This window comes from Nomascus leucogenys, chromosome 22a (assembly GCF_006542625.1).
Source record: "Nomascus leucogenys isolate Asia chromosome 22a, Asia_NLE_v1, whole genome shotgun sequence".
NCBI classification, from domain to species: Eukaryota; Metazoa; Chordata; class Mammalia; order Primates; family Hylobatidae; genus Nomascus; species Nomascus leucogenys.
The window spans coordinates 51,548,160-51,556,194 of record NC_044402.1 but is presented as its reverse complement, the minus strand read 5'-3'; positions in this window follow the sequence as shown (position 1 = coordinate 51,556,194).

Sequence of the window (8,035 nt, the reverse complement as noted above, 5' to 3'; positions counted from 1 at the left end):
AAATCGAATAAGGCAATATCCTACTCTCAAGCAATAGAGGGTAGGAATAGAATAATAATAATATAATACAATAGCTCTATAGCAGTATGTAAACTATAAAAGCATTATTTTACATGTATCTGTTGAACTGTCATAACTAAATAAGGTGGTTAGTACTATAATTATCCCAAGGATTCATTCACTCAGAACATTTGTTGAGCAATTACTATCTGCCAGTCACTTCCAAGTGGTAAGTGGGATAGAAATGGTTCTTTGTGGAACTCACAATTTATTGGAGAATGGAAACACAATTACAAAAAAAAGTGTGATAAGTTCTGGGAGAAGGGTGGTACAGGATCCTGTGGGGTAGTGGTGGCTCCATATAGGAGGGACATTGGGATACTGATCAGGAAGGAGTGGGAGACAGGGCTGGAAGTTGCATTAGTATATTAAGTTATGTCAGACTGCCAAAACAAAACAAACACAAAAAATCAGTAGTCCATGGTAAAGAATTGCTATAGGAACAGCCAGTAGGGGCAGTTAAGCTGGTCTTGGTGAATCAGGGGAAGGAAGCCTCCTAGAGGAACAGGTGTCTATGCTGAGGCCAAATGCTGGATAGGAGTTAGTCAGACAGAGGGAAATCGCATTCTGGGCAGAGGAGACAGCAAAGGTCAAGAAACATGACAACTTTGGAAGACTGTAACTTGTTCAGAGGCAGAGGGTGCAAAGGAGAAATGAGGAAAGGTGATGCTGGAGAGGTGGGCTTGGTCCAGCTCTTGCTGGGCCTTTTCAGCCATGTTAAAGATTTAGACTTTATCCAGAGGGAACGTTGAACTTCAAGCCTAAGACTGAAAAGGTGAGAATTGTGCCTTAGATCACTATAGTTGCAGTGTGGAGACTGGTTTGGAAAGGGGAAAAATCAAAGGCTTTTACAGCCATCCCAGGGAGAGAGAATGAACACCAGATTTAGGGTAATGGAAGATGGAAAGAAAAGTTGTTTTATGGGTTGCTCAGGAGATAGAATTGACATGTCTTGGGATTGTTTTGCCGTGTAGGGGAGAGAGACAAGTCAAGAGTATATATTCCTGTTTCTGACTTGGCAACTGGGTGGGTATAGGTCTGTTTCCTGAGACAGCTGTCTACAGCCATACCACCGTGAGCGCCCTACATCTCATCTGAGACAATTTATGCAAATGGAGCTTGGGGAAAGAGAGGTCGTGGCTGGAGACAGAGATTTGGGCATCATCAACATATAGGTGTGGGGAGCAGAGAAGGCTGAGGAAGAAAGGAGGAAATATAAAAAGAGCAGGGAAAGGAGCCAGTGAGACAGGAAAAACCTAGTAACATGGTGTGATGAAGCTAGGGGAGGAAGGAAGGGCGGCGTGGAATGCTGATGATGGGTGGTGGCATGGAGATTGAAGAGTATCCACCAGCAACGAGAGGGGCCTCCATGGTCTTGATGGGAGCATTTCTTTGGAGAGGTGGAATCAGAGGCCCCAGATGTCAGAGGGTTAAGGAATAATTTGGAGGAAAAGAGTAAAGGCAGTGGAGGTGAGGAGAGAATTTTCAAAATGTTTGGCAGTGATTGCAATGAAAGAAAAAAATGGAGGAAGCAGAGTATATGCAGTTGAGGAACTTTTTTAGTTTGGAGTGTGTTAACACGATGTTAGGAAGAAGGATCAAGTGAAGGAGAAAGGTGAAAATGCTGGAAGGTGGGGCTTAGTGATGGAACAAACCTTGGGGACAGGTGGGCGTGGTACTGAGAGTTTCAGTGAGGGGAGTGCCCTCAGGCAGGCGCCGGTGGCTTCTGTCACAGGAGGGAACAGCGCCGAAATTCAGCTGGTTCGCCCTGGTATGGCTCAACCAGTTGTTAAAACATGTCAGACGTTCCAGTGTCAGTAATATACGAGTAACTGCAATAAGCAGTAAATTCTAATACAAACTCAGTTCAAACTAAGAGATCGCAACAGCCTCTCCTCACGCTGCATTTGAGAAGCTTTGCAGCGCCATCTGCCGGTGTCGTAGCATCACTGCAGGCTGAGAGGCTGCTTTGCGCCTTCATCTGAAATTGCCTGTTTAAATTACCTTGGAATCATGGAGTTGCTACTGCTTCTGAATAGTTTAGCTTCTACTTTGATTTTATTGTTAGTGCATTGTCGTTCTTGTGTCAGTAGCAAGTTTCAGTGTTTTAATATTTACAAATACAAAAATTTTTAATAAAATATTAAAGCCAAACTTGAATGAAGAGACAACAAAGTTTGGATATGTTTCTTTATGTGCCTTTTGACATATCATAAATGAGAATCTTTTGATTCCTCAGGAGAACAAAGAATAAATATTAATGAGCTGCAGCCTGGAATGTTTTCTGTTACTGTGTAAAAATCAGAATAATATGGAAATCGTTTGCAACTTTTTATTTTGAAAAATTTCTAACATAGAAAAAGAACAATAAACACCCAAATACTGGAATATTCAACACATTCTACATTTTGCCATATTTGCTTTACTAGTTTTTACCAACTTCTGTATTCATCGATTTTTCTGTCTACTTATCTATTTTTTTTGTTGTCATTACCTTTTATTTTTAAAAACTTTAACCTTTAATTGTTAAATTGGCAAATTATAGTTGTATATATTTATGGGGTACAAACTGATGTTATGATTCATGAATACACTGTGGGATGATTAAATCAAGCTAACATCTATCACTTTTTTTTTTTTGAGACGGAGTTTCACTCTTGTTGCCCAGGCTGGAGTGCAATGGTGCAATCTCGGCTCACTGCAACTTCCGCCTCCTGGGTTCAAGTGATTCTTCTGCCTCAGCCTCCCGAGTAGCTGGGATTACAGGCGTCTGCCACCACGCCCGGCTAATTTTTTGTATTTTTAGTAGAGATGGGGTTTCACCATGTTGGCCAGGCTGTTCTCGAACTCCTGACCTCAGGTGATCCACCCACCTCCGCCTCCCAAAGTGCTGGGATTACAGGCATGAGCCACTGCGCCTGGCCCAACATCTATCACTTTTAAATACTTACTTTTTTTGTGGTGAGAATGTTTGAAATTTACTCTCTACATTCAGAGGAGGGAACATGTTAAAAATGTAAGAAAGATATTTACCCTCAACACTTCTGAAATGTACAAGAATTATTTACTATATTCACTTTGCTGTGCAATATATCTCAAAGAAAAAGAAAAGCTTATTTTTCCAGTCCAATGAAGCTTTGTACCCTTTAACCATCATATCCCATTTCCCCCAGACCCCCAGCCTCTGGTAACCACTATTCTACTCTCTCCTCCTTTGAGTTCAATTGTTTTAGATTCCACTTATAAGTGAGAACATACAGTATTTGTCTTTCTGTGCCTGGCTTACTTCACTTAGCATAACGTTCTCCAATTCCATTAACGCTGTCTCAAATGACAAAATTTCTTTTTAAAGGCTGAATATTATATAAATATATAAATTTACTATATAAATATATAAATATACCTTTCTTTTCTTTCTCTTTCTTTCTTTCTTTCTTTCTTTCTTTCTTTCTTTCTCTTTCTTTTCTTTCTTCTTTCTTTCTTCTTTCTTTCTTTCTTCTTTCTTTCTTTTCCTTTCTTTCTTTTTTTTTCTGAGACGGAGTCTTGCTCTGTCGCCCAGGTTGGAGTGCATCGGCGCAATCTCGGCTCACTGCAAGCTCCGCCTCCCATGTTCAAGTGATTCTCCTGCCTCAGCCTCCCAAGTAGCTGGGACTACAGGCGCCTGCCACCATGCCCGGCTAATTTTTTTGCATTTTTAGTAGAGACGGGATTTCACCGTGTTAGCCAGGATGTTCTCGATATCCTGACCTCGTGATCCGCCTGCCTCGACCTCCCAAAGTGCTGGAATTACAGGCATGAGCCACTGCGCCCGGCCTATATACCATATTTTCTTTATCCATTCATCTGCTGATGAACACTCGGTTTGACTATGTAACTTCACTTTTGTTAATAGTGCTGCAGTGAACATGAGAGTGCAGGTGTCTCCTCAACATACCGATTTCAAATATCTTTAGTAAATACCCAGACGCAAGATTGCTGGATCATATGGTAATTCTTTTTTTTTTTTTTTGAGATGGAGTTTCACTCTTGTCACCCAGGCTGGAGTAGAATGGCGCGGTCTCAGCTCACTGCAACCTCCGTCTCCCGGGTTCAAGCGGTTCTCCTGCCTCAGCCTCTCAAGTAGCTGGGATTACAGGCGCCCACCACCACGCCCAACTAATTTTTGTAGTTTTAGTAGAGATGGGGTTTCACCATATTGGCCAGGCTGGTCTCGAACTCCCGACATCAGGTGATCCACTCGCCTCGGCCTCCCAAAATGCTGGGATTAGAGGTGTGAGCCACTGTGCCCAGCCCCATATGGTAATTCTATTTTTAGTTTTTTGAGGAACCTCCATACAGTTTTCCATAATAGCTGTACTAATTTACATTCTTACCAACAGTATACAAGGGTTGTCATTTCTCAACCATTTGAACTTTTTTTTTTTTTTTTGAGATGGAGTTTTGCTCTGTCACCCAGGTTGGAGTGCAGTGGTGCAATCTTGGTTCACTGCAACCTCTGCCTCCCAGGTTCAAGTGATTCTCTTGCCTCAGCCTCCCCATTAGCTGGGACTACAGGTATACACCACCATGCCTGGCTAATTTTTGTACTTTTAGTAGAGACAAGATTACACCATGTTGGCCAAGGTGGCCTCAAACTCCTGACATACCAATGTCCAGCCTGAACCATTTGAAAGCCCAGCTGATGTCTCCGACTTTCAAATGATTCAGGGCTGGGTGCAGTGGCTCACACCTGTAATCCCAGTACTTTGGGAGGCCAAGGTAGGCGGATCACCTGAGGCCAGGAGTTGGAGACCAGCTTGGCCAACATGGCGAAACCCCGTCTCTACTAAAAATACAAAAAATTAGCTGGGCATGGTGGTACATGCCTATGATCCCAGCTACTCAGGACGCTGAGGTGGGAAAATTGCTCGAACCTGGGAGGCGGAGGTTGCAGTGAGCCAAGATAGCGCCACTGCACTCTAGCCTGGGTGACAGAGCAAAACTCCATCTCAAAAAAAAAAAAAAAAAGAAAGTTGCAGACATCATGAGCATTCACCCCTAAATACTTCATATACATCTCTTACACAATCATAATAGAATTATCATGTTTAATGAGTTAATAATTTTTAATGTCATCTAGCATTAAACTTCTCCAATTTGAATGCCTTTTATAGCATTTAATTTTTCCTAGCTTTATTTAAGTATAATTACCAAATAAAAATTATATAGATTTACGGTGTATAGCATGATGTTTTAATATATAGCTTTTAAAAAACTCCCAGAACAGGAACCAATCAAGTTTCAACATTGCATTTTTTTATGTCCTTTTCTCACCCCTTTCTTTTTAATCTAAAATCATCCAGTTTTTTTTCTTCTTGGAATTGGATCTTTGAGGAGACTAGGGCAGTTGTCTTTTAGACTGTTCAACATTCTAGATTTGTCTTACTGTTTCTTTGATGTCACTTAATGTGTTCATCTGTCTCCCTGAGTTTTGAGGGGTTTTCCCCCCAATTTCTTGGTTAGATTCAGGTTACCCAATCTTGGGACTAATTCTTCAAACTTGCTATATATGTCACATTGCCTCACATCAGAAGGCATATGACATGAAGTCATCCCACAAGCAGTGATGCTAAGTATGATTGCTTGGTTAAGGTGGACATGGTCAGATCTTTTCTATAAAGGTTATGTTTCCCTCTTGGCAATTAGCAAGTCATCTGCATGGTTCTTTGACACTGTGTGTATATGCTAAAAAACTTTCTCTTATTGCCATCTACAGTGATTCTTGCTTGAATTGGTTATTTCATCAGAAATTACAAAAGGTGCTTTTCTAATTCTCCCACTTCTACATTTATAAGGGCATAATTACCTAGGAAGGAGCTTTCTCTCACCAACTGGAAAAAGTAGGGTCCTTCTCAAACTCCTGACCTCAAGTGATCCGCCTGCCTCAGCCTCCCAAAGTGCTGGAATTACAGACATGAGCCACAGCGCCCGGCCAAAGTAGGGTCCTTCTAAAAGGCAAGGTAAATTCTTATTTCCCTTTACCAGTTTTCAGAATAAGGTGTTGGTATGATATTAATCTCCAAAGGTAGACAATTTATTATTTTTTCTTTTTTTAAACTATAGATTTAGGGTTTTTATCCATTCAGTATTTCTTTTATTTTTTGAGACAGCATCATGGTCTGTTGCCCAGGCTGGAGTGCAGTGGCGCAATTATCACTCACTGCAGCCTCAACCTGCCAGGCTCAAGTGATCCTCCTACCTCAGCCTCCTGAGTAGCTGGGACCACAGGTGTATGCCACCACACCCAGATGATTTTTGTATTTTTTGTAGAGATGAGGTTTTGCCATGTTGCCTGAGCTCAAGCGATCCACCTGCCTTGACCTCCCAAAGTGCTGGGACTACACCATACCAGGTATCCATTTAATATTTCACAATTGATCACAGTCATTATTTTTTTGTGCTCGAACTGTACCTTATATGTCCAGTGGGAGCCTTTTTTTTTATTTGAGATGGAGTCTCACTCTGTCACCAGGCTGGAGTGCAGTGGCATGATCCTGGCTCACTGCAACCTCCACCTCCTGGGTTCAGGCGATTCTCCTGCCTCAGCCTCCTGAGTAGCTGGGACTACAGGTGCATGCCACCACGCCCAGCTAATTTTTGTATTTTTAGTACAGACAGGGTTTCACCTTATTGGCCAGAATGGTCTGGATTGGGAGACAGCCCCAGTGGGAGCCCCTTTAAGCAAACTCCTACATCCTTTCTGACATACCCCAGAAGTTCTGTGAGCACTTGCTTGCTTTTGACACAACCAGATGTCCCAGGCACAATTTTTACTTTCCCAGCTCCAGATGTGGCATCAGCCATTTTTCTTTTTCTTTTTTCTTTCTTTATTTCCTTTTTTTTTTTTTCTTGAGACAGAGTCTCAGTCTGTCACCCAGGCTGAAGCGTAGTGGCATGATCTTGGCTCACTGCAACCTCTGCCTCCCAGGTTCAAGTGATCCTCCCGCCTCAGCGTCCTGAGTAACTGGGATTATAGGCATTGCCACTACGCCTGGCTAATTGTTGTATTTTTAGTAGAGATGGGGTTTCATTATGTTGGCCAGGCTGGTCTCAAACTCTTGGCCTCAAGTGATCTGCATCTGCCTGCCTTTAGCCTCCCAAATTGCGGGATTACAGGCATGAGCCACTGCACTTGGCCAAAATCAGCCATCTTTATTTTTATTTTTATTTTTTTTTGAGATGGAGTCTTGCTCTGTCGCCCAGGCTGGAGTGCAGTGGTGCGATCTCAGCTCACTGCAAGCTCTGTCCCTGGGTTCATGCCATTCTCCTGCCTCAGCCTCCCAAGTAGCTGGGACTACAGGTGCCCACCACCATGCCTGGCTACTTTTTTTGTATTTTTAGTAGAGACAGGGTTTCACTGTGTTCGCCAGTATGGTCTCGATCTCCTGACCTCATGATCCGCCCGCCTCGGCCTCCCAAAGTGCTGGGATTACAGGCGTGAGCCACTGGGCCCGGCCAAAATCAGCCATCTTTCTAAGGAACATTGATTCGTTTTAGTGAGGAATGGTCTTTAGTAACTACTCTTTAGTGCTGGGAGAGCTCGTTGCTACAGAGGTGTCATCGCTTTAAGTCACATTTAGGATTTAAAAAAAATCATGAATTCATATTGGTATTTCCAATTCAAATTGTACATTATAGGTTTTTCCCTCTTCTTTGACTTTGTATTTGTATATCTTTTATCAGGGCAACCGAACGCCTTGGCTCTTAATACTCTTAATATATTTACCTATTTCTCCTACAATATACACAAAATCATTTTAAAATTGCATTGGGCCGGGCACGGTGGCTCATGCCTGTAATCCCAGCACTTTGGGAGGCTGAGGCGGGCGTTATCACTTGAGGTCAGTAGTTCGAGACCAGCCTGGCCAACATGGCGAAACTCCGTCTCTACTCAAAATACAAAAATTAGCTGGGCGTTGTGGTGGGCATCTGTAAT